The following is a 13,861-nucleotide window of genomic DNA, read 5'->3' as shown; positions in this document are numbered from 1 at the left end:
TACACACACAAACTAGCTTTCAGGGGACCGCAGTGCGGAGCAGAAAAGTTACGTCTCTCTCCGCAAACCCCAAGTTTCATTATCCGCCAATCGCAGGCCGGGACTTCTCAGCTGAAACGCCCACGGGCTATGATTGGCATCGAATCAGTCCTATTGGTGCTGAGAACATGGAAGCGGTGGGTTCAGAACTGACCAATAGTGTGCAGGAGTCTGCTATCGGGGCGGGAGGAAGGCACCAACGAAGTGCGTGAGGCCGCTCCGAGAAGCGATGGCAGGAAGCTGGCCCAGCCAATGGCTGCCGCGGGCGGGTGTCGGCGCGCGTGCGCACTTAGGGTCCCGGAGCTGCAGGCGGGAGGTTGGGGGAGGGGAGCTAGCTGGAGCGCCGCGGAGCTCCAGCCGCCGCCGCAGCTACCGCCGCAGCGAAGAGGCCATGTTGTGTGGTGTGTGGGGCGGGGGGAGGAGGAGGAGGGAGTAAAGCCGAGCGAGGAGACTGGAGAGACACCACACACGGCACAAGATGGCCGGAGAGGCAACAGCAACTCCAGCTGTCAGGCGGCCCGCCGCGGCCCAAGGGCTCGCCGCTGCGCTGGGAGCAGTTCCTGGGCGTCCCGGAGGGCTCCGGAATAGCGGGGAGGTCACGGCTGAGGCGAGGCGGTCGCGTGCGAATGCGGGAGCTCGCCGCAGAGGCGCCCGGGGAGGCCTGGCCCACGACGCCCGTGGCTCCGCTGCGGCAGCGGCGGTGCTGGTGGCGCGCGCGGCCCGGAGGCGGCTCGCGCCGTGAGCGGGATGCTGCGGCGGGCGACCCTTCCTGGACGGGCGAGGAAGAGCAAGCCGATGGCTCCTGCGGCCGCGCTTCGACCCGGTGAGTAGCTCCCCTGCTCCCTTTATTGTCCTTTGTCCTTGGGAGGAAAAGCTCGACGTCCTTGAGCGCGGGCGGGAGGGGCGGCGGGTTAGCTGCCGGCTCTGCACACGCAGCCCTGGGTGCGGAGGGCCGATGCCACTGGAGCACCGGGTCGGGCCACCCGGTTCCTGCTGCACACCCAACCCGGCGCCGCGCTGCGGTCCGAGCCAGCGGGGAGAGGGCGGCGGCCGCTCTGTGGAACCCCTGCTTGCTCCGGTGAGTTACTTTGATACTTAGCGTTAAATAACAACAAACCTTCGTTGATGGACTTTTAAAAATCTTTCCCGGTGAGGTGGGACCCATGTTAGGGGTCGGATTTAAAAGAACAATGGAATCTCTCACTTCGCTTAAAGCAAAATTAAACTTGTCTTTTCCCCCCCTTCTCCCTGTTGGGTGTTGGCTTTTAACTCTTTCCAAGCTGCTTTTGAGAACGGCTGTTAATGTTCTAGATGCAAAGGTATCTTTCTGCTTGTTAAACGTCTGTGACGTTTGTTGTCTTTTAGAAAAGGCAAGTTACAGGAGTGTCTCTAGTATTTCAAAAATGACGACGGCAATAAGGCAGTTTAAAGGAAGTAGATTTGATAATTAATGGTGCAAGATAATGGCGTTTGATGAATACAGCTTAATTTTTACCGAGTACTTTCGCTAAGACCATTTGACGTCCTGATAATTTGAACATAACTATACTGTTTGATACTTTTTTTTTAAATGAGTAGGAAACGCCGTTATCAGTAACTTCTAACTTGAATGTTAAATCGAACTTGAGTCGGTTCCTACCCTTTAAAAGTTAAAATTCATATTGTATTTAAAAGGATGCATACTATTAGAAACCGTGACCGTAAAAGTTAAGGAATATTCTAAAAGCACAGCTCTTCGTGAAGTTACTTTCCTTAGTGTAAATAGTGAAGTAGGACTGTCGGTGATGGGCGATGAAGAGGGGCCATATTTGTTGCATTTGTTGCATGTATAAAAGTGGAGATGTGCTTAAAAACGGAACAGTATTGAAAAAACAGTTCTAAAAAACTGTTTTCTGCATACTCATTTAAAAATTATTTGTGGTAATTTAGGAAGAGTCGTTGGAAGAAGAAATTAGGAATGCTCATACCTTTGTGTATTTTTAAATATATTTTCCTCATTCTGCGGAGCTCTTGTGCTGTAAAGGTGAAGAACTGCGTAAAGACAGTGTTGGGGAGACTTACGTAGTACCTCTAAAATCAAAGGTGCGGGTTGATTGGACCGTATTTTATAGGGTATTTCCAGTAGAAAACAATTGGAATACATTTTATGGGGTAGTACATATTCTCTCAGTTGCGCATACCTTATTTCTCAGAATTAAAGTACTAATTTTTTTTCAAAAGAATGCTTTGAAATCTATCGCTGGAATTGGTTTTTAAAGAAATTGGGAATGTAGTTCACAATCCTTTTTGACTTGTAAAATGTAAAAATAATTGCTAGCAGTTTAAGATCTTATGATCTTCAATGATAAATTTGTTAGGAGAAAGACAAAATATTCTGGACCCTGGTTTGGTATTGAATGAAGGTCGTAGATACCACAAGTTTTAGAGCTGCTTAAAAGACAATGCTAATACCACATTTGGTGAGATCAAATAGCTTGTAGTTTAAAATTTACAGTAACCAGTGGCCATTTTAAGTTCACTAATTTCTCCTGGAGGAGTTGATTTTTAATGCTCTGTAAGAGGTATTTGTAAATGGTAAAGAAAAATTTAAGATCATGGCACTTTTTAAAACATTGTCAATGTCTCTTTTGTTTTTGTTTACCTGACTTAATGGAAAAAGGAAAGCAAAGTGATAGTCATTTGAATTTTCTGTTTCTTTTTGTATTCCAGTGTTTTAATCCCTAGTATTTGTTAGTACATTCCAAATGAGGAAAACAAAGACTGATAGACATTTGAGATAAGAAATAACTGCAGGCATAAATGTGCAGGTTGTGTCACTCCATATTTGTACCTGAATCTTGTTTTTGGAATCCTTTTCTCATTTTTATCACACTTGAGTTTTTGTCAAGGAATCTTTAAAAACCAAAACACTTAAATATTTTTTCTTATTTTTTTTTAAAGGTATCTTAGAAGATGGTAATGTGGTTGCCGATGATTCTGAATAAATACAGCTTTTATCCCAGGTAAGATTGGTAAATTTATTGGTTTGACATAAAATTAACTTAATAGGTTTTTGTTTTGCCTTTTTGGTGACATATTTCTAGCATTCAATTAGTATTTATGATTTAACAAGTGATTATGAATGAATATATGAAATTAGAAATGTTTAAAAGCCCCTTTCGCTAAGTGATTAAAAGAATATTCATATGGCTTTTGTAATGTAATGTACCTTTGAATAGTACAAATACTACAAGACTTTAAGGCTTTGTTTAATTTTGGCAACAGGATTTTAGAGCCAGGTATGGACCAAAATGGTTTCCTCCTCCCCTTTAATAGCAAATTAGTTTTGCATTTTAAATACTTAAAACTTATTAGGACATTCAAATTTTTTGCCATTTAGACTAATAGATTTTAGGGAGCAATATTTCAAAAGTTTAGAACATCAATAGTTTCTATTCTATATAAAGTTTTAAAACATTGTACTTGTTACTGTTTCTTCAGTAAGTTGTTTAGAATGTTGTTTGTTTTCTCCAAAAGGTGTGCCATTCTGAAGACTGAGACAATAGAGTTTTTAAGAATAAAAGAGAACCCTTGGGAAATTCTGTATTGTATATATCAAGTAAGTTTTTAAAATCATTATAGTTGAATATTTACCAACATTTGGGTAGGAATATATCATTAAAGTTTGTCAATGAGAAAAACTTCGATTGTTTATATAAAAGGAGATGAGAAAATATCCTATTAGTTTTACCCTAAACCCTTTTGTGTTAACTATTAAAAACAATTGATACGTATAATTCATATCAGTGTGTACAACTATCCAGTAGTAAGACATTTGATCTTCCCAATAAAATGATGCCTTTTCATGGCAGTTAAATCTGCAGTGTTAAATTAGTGTTGTCTTTATAGTCTGAAAGATATATTGTTTAGCTCCCTTCCCCACTCATCATAAAACAGTGTCCTAAAAATTTATAATCATCGTTCCCTTCCTTTTTGAGACTACTTTTCAAAAGCTAAAAGCACACTTTGATGACTTTGTTATTAAATAGTTAAAATACTCATTTTTAGTAGTTCTTTGAACAACTGTAAAAATAGATTCCAGCAAACTAAATGCACTGCTCTTAGAGGCTTCTGTCAGTGTCCTGGTAATTGTTTCTGAACCTAAAAGAGAAATAGGTTCTGAGTTCAGCATACCATAAAATGATTATTTTAATAGGTGAATATTAAGGTGGATGCAGAAAATGTGACTACTTCTATATGTAAAGAAGTAAATCTGCCCATAATAAGTTTGAATTCAGAAGTAACACTCAATTACTGTTTTTAAGTGATTGATCATAGAAAATATGAAATTATAAGTGATACCTTGGGAAATAAAGAAGATAATCAAATGACTAATTGACTAAAATGAGAAAGAGCACATTTACTTATGCCTTGGCAATCTATGGAAAATCAATTTGTGTTTACCTTGTTTTGATTCAAATAGGTCATAAGGGGAATAGACTAATTTTATTGCCTTTGTGTTAGCTTAATGAAATTTTGTTTTGCAGTTCAAGTTTGTGTTTATATTGTATAAAATAGAAAATGATAGACTTTTAAAATATTTAATCTCTCAAAAGTAGAATATATACAAAAGAATATAAAGGAATATAGTGTTATATCCCTTAAGTGCTAGGATGAGGATTCCCTCTTCACAGCTGATAGAGTGTGTAGTTGGCATGTGCTGAACAATGTTATAAAAATTGAGAATGAGGGGCTGGGGATTTAGCTCAGTGGTAGAGCGCTTACCTAGGAAGCGCAAGGCCCTGGGTTCGGTCCCCAGCTCCGAAAAAAACCAAAAAAAAAAAAAAATTGAGAATGAGGTATTTGTATGATGCTATCAGAAGTTATGTATAAATCGGCAATATGCTTTATCTGAGGTATTTGGACAGAAAAGTAAATAGCTGAAGGTTAGAAATAGTAAACTTTAAATAATTTTTAATTTAATATGAAGTGTAGTAACTGCTAAATTAATTTCTAGTCTTTTGGAGGCAGTTTTTATACTTGGATAAAGGGTTAGAGTGAATTGCTTTATGAAAAGAGCATGTGCTGTATTTATGATAGTGTTTATATGCAGTGTGTATATTACTACTTGAGCTAATTCAGTGGAAAAGCTTGCTGTCATCTGAGGGCAGTCATCAGATACTATCTTATCTTACATAGACAGGAGTAGGTGGCCTACCAAGGTAGATGCTTCTATATACATAGGTCAAGGTAAGTTTTTTGTCAAGTGCCTTTTACTCATGGCTTAAAGTAACAAATGCTTAAATATTTGGCTTTATCTTAGCATTTTGGACAAATTCTTTAATTCTTAAAAATCTCTATTCTAGTTGTGTTTATGTTGGAATATATTTAATGTTTTTATAACTTTAAAGGATTAACATGGCCAAAAATAAAAGAATTTGTTGCAGCTGGTCATCAATGATTTTGGATCATGACATGACATTTCTAGTTTTTAGCATGTAAAATAGGTAATTATAATGTGAATTTTCTTTAGCTTTGTTTCTGATCACAGTTTCTTGACTATTTAAAAATTTAGGCTGCTTATGAGTTAATTTAGGTTTTTCCTCTGACATTTGTATTGAATCAGATGTATGGGATGAGTTGCGAGGCGCTACGTATAATGTAATGTAAAGGCTTTCACTGCTTTCTAGTTTAGTAAACATATTTAAAAATGACCATAATTATAAAGATTTGTAGTTCACCTTACATATTTCATTTCTTTTAATAGACACAATTATTTTAAGTAAAAACTTTTGCATTTCACAGGTAAATAACCTCATTTCACGAAGTTCTAGGTTGGATGCGATGTTATTTTCAAATTTGCTATTTTTGATGTAATCAACTTTTAATTTTTTTTTTAACTTGATTCTGCATCTTTGATTCCTTTGTGGTATTGGAGATTGAACTTAACGTTTGTACATGATAGAAAATTTTTTTACTGTCACCAAAGCCTCGCTTTCCTTCCTAACAAATTGCATTTATGTACTTGTGTCAAAAATGGAGGTCAGGACTAGCCTTTAGTAATTGTGTTCCCTCCCCTCCCACCCTTTCATGGACTCTCAGGATTGGCATCAAAGTTCTGGTAGCATACTTTTGACTTTTTGAAACATGATTTTACTGTGTTGCATTGACTGGGCTTGAATTTAAGGTAGTAATTCTACATTATCCTCAACAAGGGCTGGGATTACAGATGCCAGCCATCATGTCTGATACCCTAAATTTAAGGATACTATGAATTTTTTATGATAGGTGACCTGATTTTTTAAAAATGTGTTTCTGATGTTAGTTAGGATTTATATATTATATAGTGATGCTCCCTAGGTCTTTGCTTCAAGAAACAGTTTTACCTTAGGTTAGGTCTTCAGGTATGTTGGCAAAGTGCCTTTGTGTATTGTACTTTCTCACAGGCTTCATCTTAATAATTTGAAGTTGTATCCCTAAACATGAATGAAATTTTTTTTAAGTCTTTAAAATTTTTAAAGAAATTTTACGGGAATGAGTATTCCTCCTACATATATGTATTTATACCAGTGTGCATGCCTAGTGCATTCAGAGGTTAGGAGAGGTGATTGGTTTCTCTGGAACTGGAGTTAAAGATGGTTGTGAGCCACCATTGGGTACTGGGAAGTAAACTCTAAACGTCTGCATGAGTGTAAATACTTTAACCCACTGAGTCATCTAAGTGGTTAATGTGTAACCCTTTTAATTCAGATTATCAAGGTGGTTTAAAAACATGTACTTTTATCTGTTTTTTTCTTTTTAGAGATAGTGTGTCCTTGGTCCTGAGTTATGGGATTACAGCTGTCAACCATGCCTACCTTATGGTATTTTAAAGCAGTTGTCTTAAGAAATGCTAATGCCTTTGTTTATCTGGGACAGCTTAGGCTGGACAAAGGTGACCATGAGAGACTTGTCTAGACCTCAGAAATGCTTGGATTAACACAGTGTACCCTCATTTTTATTGCAAATGACTATCACTAACCTGTCTTTGTAAACATTTTCTTATAGTGCAGTGTTGTTAAATTTTAGTCTTAGAGCATAAAAGTTTAAGGAATTGAAGAACCAGCAGAAGTCTTGACTTTTATTACAGAAGGGCCAGCATTATAGCTTGTGTATATTCCCTAAAGTTTATTTTTAGATCACAAAGTACATTTGAAGGTATATGAGATGGGTAGGAATTTGAGGAACATCAGACTCTTAGTCTGCTTAAACTGAACTGGACTCCTCATCCCCAATTTTGAAGGGTGGCTAAATACTATCTCATGTTTTAGGAAAGGGGAATCTGATAGATTTCATTAATGTTAATGATTTCATTGTTATGCAAGGTGAGACTAAAGACTTTTTGGGTAGTTTTAGAACCTAAATTTTCTTGGACTGGAAGGGTGACTTAATCATACCACTTATCAAACCAGGATGAGGGATTTGGCTCTCAGGCTTGTCAGTAAGCACTTTTACCTGGTGAGCCATCTCACTCACTGTCTTTTTTGGTGGATGGATACAGTCTCATGTATGTAACCCAAGCTGATTTTGAACTCTCATGTTCTTGTGTGCTGGGATGAAATTAATTTTTAAAACCGTTTTGTTTTAAATTTAGGACCTCACGCATGTTAAGTGTTATACCACTTGGCTACAAATCCCCCATTCCCCCCCCCCCCCCCTTTTTGAGACAAGGTCTCTGTGTAGCCTTGGCTATCTTGGAATTCACTTTTTAGACCAAGCTAGTCTCAAACTCAGAGATCCATCTGTCTCTGCCTCCCTGTGCATTGGGATGAAAGGTGTGCACCACTGTAGCCCTCTATTACTCTGTGATTATTATAGTCATACAAAACCAAGGTAAATGAAAACACAGCCTTATTTCAGAAATTCCTTGAAATGGGAAGCATTTCTCATATTTAGGTTTGAGGAATTTAAGTCAGAAATGAGTGAAAAGTCCTGATATTGCATATATAGATGTATATTATTAGTAGTTTTGATGTTGGAGCGATGGCTCAGCATTTAATGTTCTGTACTATTGGAGGGACCTAAGTACTGGTACTGCTGGACTCTAGCTCCAGAATATCCACACACACACACACACACACACACACACACACACACACACACACACACACACACGCTGGAAGTAGTAAAAAGGAATCTTTTTTTTTTGATCCAATTGATAAAGTTATAGCCCACCTAAACATGCAAAGCCCAGTACACATCCATCCCTTAAGAACATTCATAACAACCTGTAGATGTGCAGAGAGGAATCTTAAAGTCAGCCTCCATGTTGTCTCCGGCTTCTCTCTCTCTCTCTCTCTCTCTCTCTCTCTCTCTCTCTCTCTCTCTCTCTCTCTCTCTCTCTGGTAAAAAGAAATCTTAAAGAATTAGCTTTAGTCTGATAGATGAGTACAACTGATAGTAATTGGAAGTGATGCCTAAGATGACATTTTATTTAAAAGATTGATTATATATGGGATTATATTATGTTGCTGCTAGCATATGATAGATACTGTGAATATAGGGAGAAAGAAGGATCTTACAGATGGGTAGCAAAGGTTTTTAGAAGGCTTAGAAATGTATTAGGGGGTTGGGGATTTAGCTCAGTGGTAGAGCGCTTGCCTAGGAAGCGCAAGGCCCTGGGTTCGGTCCCCAGCTCTGAAAAAAAGAAAAAGGAAAAAAAAAAAAAGAAATGTATTAGATGGTAGGCTAGAGTATGGGTTAATGTTTTGCTCTTAACTTGTATTTTCTCTATTTTCAACATTGGATAGCCAGTTAAGTAAGCTAAGGCAGGAGCTCAATAATTACTCATTTGGTTTTTTTTTTCTTTTCTTTTCCTTTTTTTTTTTTGGAGCTGTGAACCGAGCCCAGGGCCTTGCGCTTGCTAGGCAAGAGCTCCTGAGCTAAATCCCCAACCCCGGCTTTTTTTTTTTTTTTTTTAAAGATTGACTTATTATATATAAGCATATAAGTACACTACAGCTGTCTTCAGACACACCAGAAGAGTACTTTGGATCCCATTACGGATGGTTGTGAGCCGTTATGTGGTTGCTGGGATTTGAACCCAGGACCTCTGGAAGGGCAGTCAGTGCTTTTAACCACTGAGCCATCTTTCTAGACCTCATTTGGAGTTCTTGGGGAATGATATCTAGGCTTGTGATTTTAGTAACTTGTTCTAGAGTTCAACTCTGGCTTTGGCAAAAATCTAAGGTTTGTCAGAATTTTCCTGTCTTTTGCTTGGAGTAACTTGTTCATAACCTATATTTCTTGTTCTGTTGATTTCTTAGAAGGTATTGGAGTTGTGATATAATTCCTAGGAGTTAATAAAGTCTATTCTGTTTTTTTTTTTTTTTGCAGAAATATGAATCCTGAGGTGGAATGAAAGGCGTGTATACTATAGACATCGAAGCATTTAGTAAGTCTTTAATCTACTTAATGGGTTTATATTTTAGTTTTATGTGTTACTAGGACTTTTAAGTTACTGATTTGGAATTGTAAGTGCATAGCTTTATCAAACCTGTAAATAATGTTGAGTATTTTTACATAACTATTTATAATTATAGCTTTTTTAAAAGATTTGTTTTATTTTATGTATATATAAGTTCACTGTAAGTGTCTTTAGACATTCAGACATTCAGACACACAAGAAGAGTGCTTTGGATCCCATTACAGATGATTGTGAGCCACAATCATCTAAATGTTCTTAAGACAGAGTTTGAAACGCTATACTTGGAGGTCTTGGAATTCATTATGTAGACAAGGCTGGCTTTGAACTTGAGATTTGCCTGCCTTTGCCTCTTGAGAACTTGGATTAAAGACTGCGGCACATGTCCAGTCTAGACATGTAGAGTTTACTATTCACATGTTGCCTTTCTCCATTTATCGAAAGATTAAAACCTATTTACCCACCTATCCATACATCCATTCAGGCATCTATTTTAAATAGGTTCTAACCATGTGGCCCTGGCCAGCCAGGAATTCAATTATGTAGATTGAGTCAACCTGGAATTCAGAGATCTACCTGCCTCTGGTTCTTGAATGTGAGGTTAAAGGCATTTGTCCACCATAATAGGGACAGAAAATAAAACTTTTAAGACCAAAAAATCCCATTTGGACTTGTTTCCAGTCCCCTGGGTTTGTCTGTTTGCTTATGGCAGATTTACCTGGATTGTTTAGATACTGTGGTACTTTCCCTGTGTAGTTTCAGAATGGAGAGTACTTGTACTGAAATAGACATATAGCTTAGAACATTTACTATCTGGTCTTTAAAGAAAACAGGCCTTGACCTAAGCGTGCTACTTTTATGATGTAAAGCTGAGAAATCCTTTGGTTAGAAATGAAATTTAATTGATTTCTAGTTGTAATTGCTTCTGATAAATTAACTCTGAACTTAAACTTCAAGACTGAAAGTTTAGCCTTATCGACTTAGAAATTGCTGCTTAAAAGATGTTATTATTACCAGTACTGTGAAATAGTTCCCCCCACCTCCCAAAGTTGGCAAGTAGTGGGACAGAGTAAAATGGGAAGGTTGTTACAAATCATTTTGGGTTAATTGCCAAAAGGATTTATTCATTGGCAGCAAACTTAAGATAATTGTCTATTAGCTAGCTGCTTTATAGGAATAAAAACATTTGGGAATTGAGATTCTGTGTGATTCTCACCCTCAACTCCCTCTTCCTGTTATTGCTACTTGAGACTACTGGCTGGCTATTAATGGCCTACAAAACACAGTTTGCGTTCTTTCTGAGGGAGAATGAGGAAGGAGACTCACAATTTGTCTAATGTAGGTGCCTAGTTTCCTGTGTGATTATACTTAAGACAATAGTTGCCTGGCACTTGGTAGCAGTAAATATTTGTTGGTTTGTTGTGTTAATGTAACTTTTATTAAACATTATCAACAAGTGTTTTGAGTATAATGAAAGGCAAAATAAAATTTATTATTCAAATGTAAGTGTTAATGTAAATATTATAGCTGTGTTTGAAAGCTAAAATTTTGTCACAGTAAAAATTAGAAGTAATATATGTACATCCTCTACCCCCCAACTTGGTCTCTTTAAATTGGTTTGTAATTAGATTGTAAACTCATAGAAAAGATAACTCTTGTTTGCAATATTTGACCTTATCCTTTCATCGATGAGGATTACCTAGTCTTTTTGTAATAATTTTTTTTTTTTCTTTTCTGGAGCTGGGGACCGAACCCAAGGCCTTGAGCTCGCTAGGCAAGCGCTCTACCACTGAGCTAAATCCCCAACCCCCTTTGTAATAATTTTACTGTTAGTTTTTATACCTATCTTATTTAAGATCCAGACTTGTTAATATATTCTGTTGAGCACTCAATCTATTTTAAGAATAAGATGTCAGGGATTTCTTCCATAAATGTATCAAAATTTCAAGACAGAACTAAGTCATAAGTGCTTGTATATGACAGAAAGGATGAGATTTTGTACTAAATTAACATCTTATGTTAATCTTCCTTTAGTTGTAAAACAAGCATTTAACTTCTGAAAAATACAATTTCATTAATAGTAGTAGCCTTAGAGCTATTTATTTAAAAGTTTAGGAATCATTAATTTTTTTAACTTTCTTTGTTTCCTATATTTTTCTTTGCTATTAAAACTGGCAGAGATAAGCTTGGCATGGTGGCACATACCTGTAGTTGTAGCACTTGGGAGGACAGGAGTCAGATGTTCAGTGTCATCCTTGGTCTCAGACTGAGGCTACTCTATCTTACAAAGAGTAAAGCTAGTTGAAATAGAAGTAAAGAACTGTTTTATTTTAGGAGAGCCCTGCTCACATTCCAGATGAGTCAGTGGCTTGTATTTTATTTTATTTTATTCCCCCCCCCAGTGGCTTGTATTTTAGATAATAATGTGTAACCTATTTGAAGATATTAATAATCAATTTTCTATTCCTAAATTATGAATGTGTCTAGTGATTGGATTTCAGGAGATGACTGTTATAGACTATCTTGATGGCATAAAAACTTAATTTTTGAACAGGAAGTTATTCTTAGAATAAACATACGTACTTAGAAGTACAAACTAGAAAATACCAAAATAGCATTCTAACCAGACTAAGTTTGAATCTTCTACATGAAATGAAGGCTCTGGGTCTGTCTGAGTAAGAATAGATAGAATTCTAGAGCAAAGGTACACCTGTTCAGTATGTCTGTATTAATTCACTTGTTAATATAGAAAGAGATGTAGTTAATTATCTGTATATACACTCTATTGAACACCCCCTCACCCAATACAAATAAATAAGTGACTTCATGATCTTGTGTTCTCAAAGATACTGTTGCTGTTGGAATAAAGTATTCTGACTCTTCTATGCATGGATTGCTGTGATGCAGGGGAGTGATAGGCAGCCTTTACTGAGCTTGCTTCTGTTATGAACCAGCTCACTTCCTTTTCAGGAGAGCCACAAGAGGTAGTCATTAGGATCTGTTGTATTCCACTGAGGAGCTGTGGATTTTGTTAACATTTTCATGTTTTAAGTGCTCATGTTTGATTCCTTTTTTTTTCCCAAGTAAAACTTTTCTTACTTGTAAGTACAGTTTTTGTAGTATTTGAAACTTCATGAATGTAAATGAATTATCTCTTAATCCTTTTTAAAAGGCCTTTTTATTATACTTATGAAATATGTTTGCTTGTTAACAACATTCTTGCTTTTGGCTTTGGGTCTTAGACTTTGCACGAGTGCATTTTGATCATTTATCATGTAAAATAGTCTGTATTCTCTCATAGTTTTAAATGTACATCACTTGGTGACAGGACTGCTATGGGAGTGCAGGTTTTGAGTAGTTTTCTAATGATAATGTCATTAGGTTTGTGTTATTGATGAGACTATCCTACTCCAGTCTAAACTCAGCAATTCTCTTGCTCCAGCTTCTGAATGAGCGCTGGGATCTCATGTGGAAGCCACTGTTTCTGGCCTTTTTCCTTTTTATTTTCTTTCTTGTTGTTTTTGAGATTAGTCCCAACTAGGTAAGGATGACCTTGAATGTTTGGTCCTTTATCCCAGATTCTGACATTACAGGACAGGCTTGTGCTGCCACCATGCCCAGTTTTATGTAGTGCTGTAGTTTATTGATACAGACATAAAAGGAGTTATATTTCATTTTATAGAAGGATTTGAGAAATTTCCAAAATCTACTGGAGAAGAATATCTTGATGTATGGATTATTACTGATGGTTGTGACACTCCTTACTCCTTTAAAGAATAATTTTTTAATACGGGGCACTACTCTCTTTTGATTATCCAGTTTTTTAGGTATGGTTTTATAATGTGTGTATTAGAGAACATGCCTTTTTTTTTTTTTTTTTTTTTTTTTGGTTCTTTTTTTCGGAGCTGGGGACCGAACCCAGGGCCTTGCGCTTCCTAGGCAAGCGCTCTACCACTGAGCTAAATCCCCAACCCGAGAACATGCCTTTTTTATTTAGGAAGACAGAAAATTAGACTAGAAGTAAACATTCTCATATTTTTTTATTCCTGCAGTCCCTTACTGACTAGCTCTACAAATTGAGTTGGAAAGTTGTAGAACATACATGGAAGACCAGGGATTAAAATGTCTTTACCTGGTCAGGAGATAGCTCAGCATTTCAGTTCTTGCTTGGGAATTTGTATCTCCCAAAATGCAAGTAAATACCCAGATACGAACCTCCACCTGCCTGTAATCCCAGAGGAAACTGGTTAGCAAGAAAAGCCAAACCGATGGGACTCTAGGTATGACTGAGATGTCCTGCTTCAACAATTAAGGTTATGATTTTCATTCTCAGCATTAGTGTCATCCTCGGGTCTACACACATTCTTGCCCTCATGTACA

The 13,861-nt window shown here is 37.3% G+C and overlaps 1 protein-coding gene across 14 annotated transcripts in view; it reads left to right on the top strand.

Annotated features, from left to right (window-relative positions):
* Positions 1-723: 723 nt before the first annotated feature.
* Positions 724-13,861, top strand: part of Chd2 (chromodomain helicase DNA binding protein 2) — a 128,882-nt gene continuing 115,744 nt past the window's right edge. For 12 of the 14 annotated variants that reach the window (XR_010052226.1, XR_010052231.1, XR_010052232.1 and 9 more), the window contains exons 1-4: positions 724-862; positions 2,980-3,041; positions 3,556-3,637; positions 9,394-9,451. The gene's annotated coding sequence lies outside the window, so the exon portion shown is untranslated. Of the gene's footprint in view, positions 863-978; positions 1,118-1,983; positions 2,122-2,979; positions 3,042-3,555; positions 3,638-9,393; positions 9,452-13,861 lie in introns of those variants that run through there. The other 2 variants (XM_063262608.1, XM_063262609.1) reach the window with 2 other exon arrangements.

The sequence above is a fragment of the Rattus norvegicus genome, chromosome 1, assembly GCF_036323735.1.
Source record: "Rattus norvegicus strain BN/NHsdMcwi chromosome 1, GRCr8, whole genome shotgun sequence".
In the NCBI taxonomy this organism is placed as follows: domain Eukaryota; kingdom Metazoa; phylum Chordata; class Mammalia; order Rodentia; family Muridae; genus Rattus; species Rattus norvegicus.
This window is presented reverse-complemented; position numbering and strand designations above follow the sequence as displayed.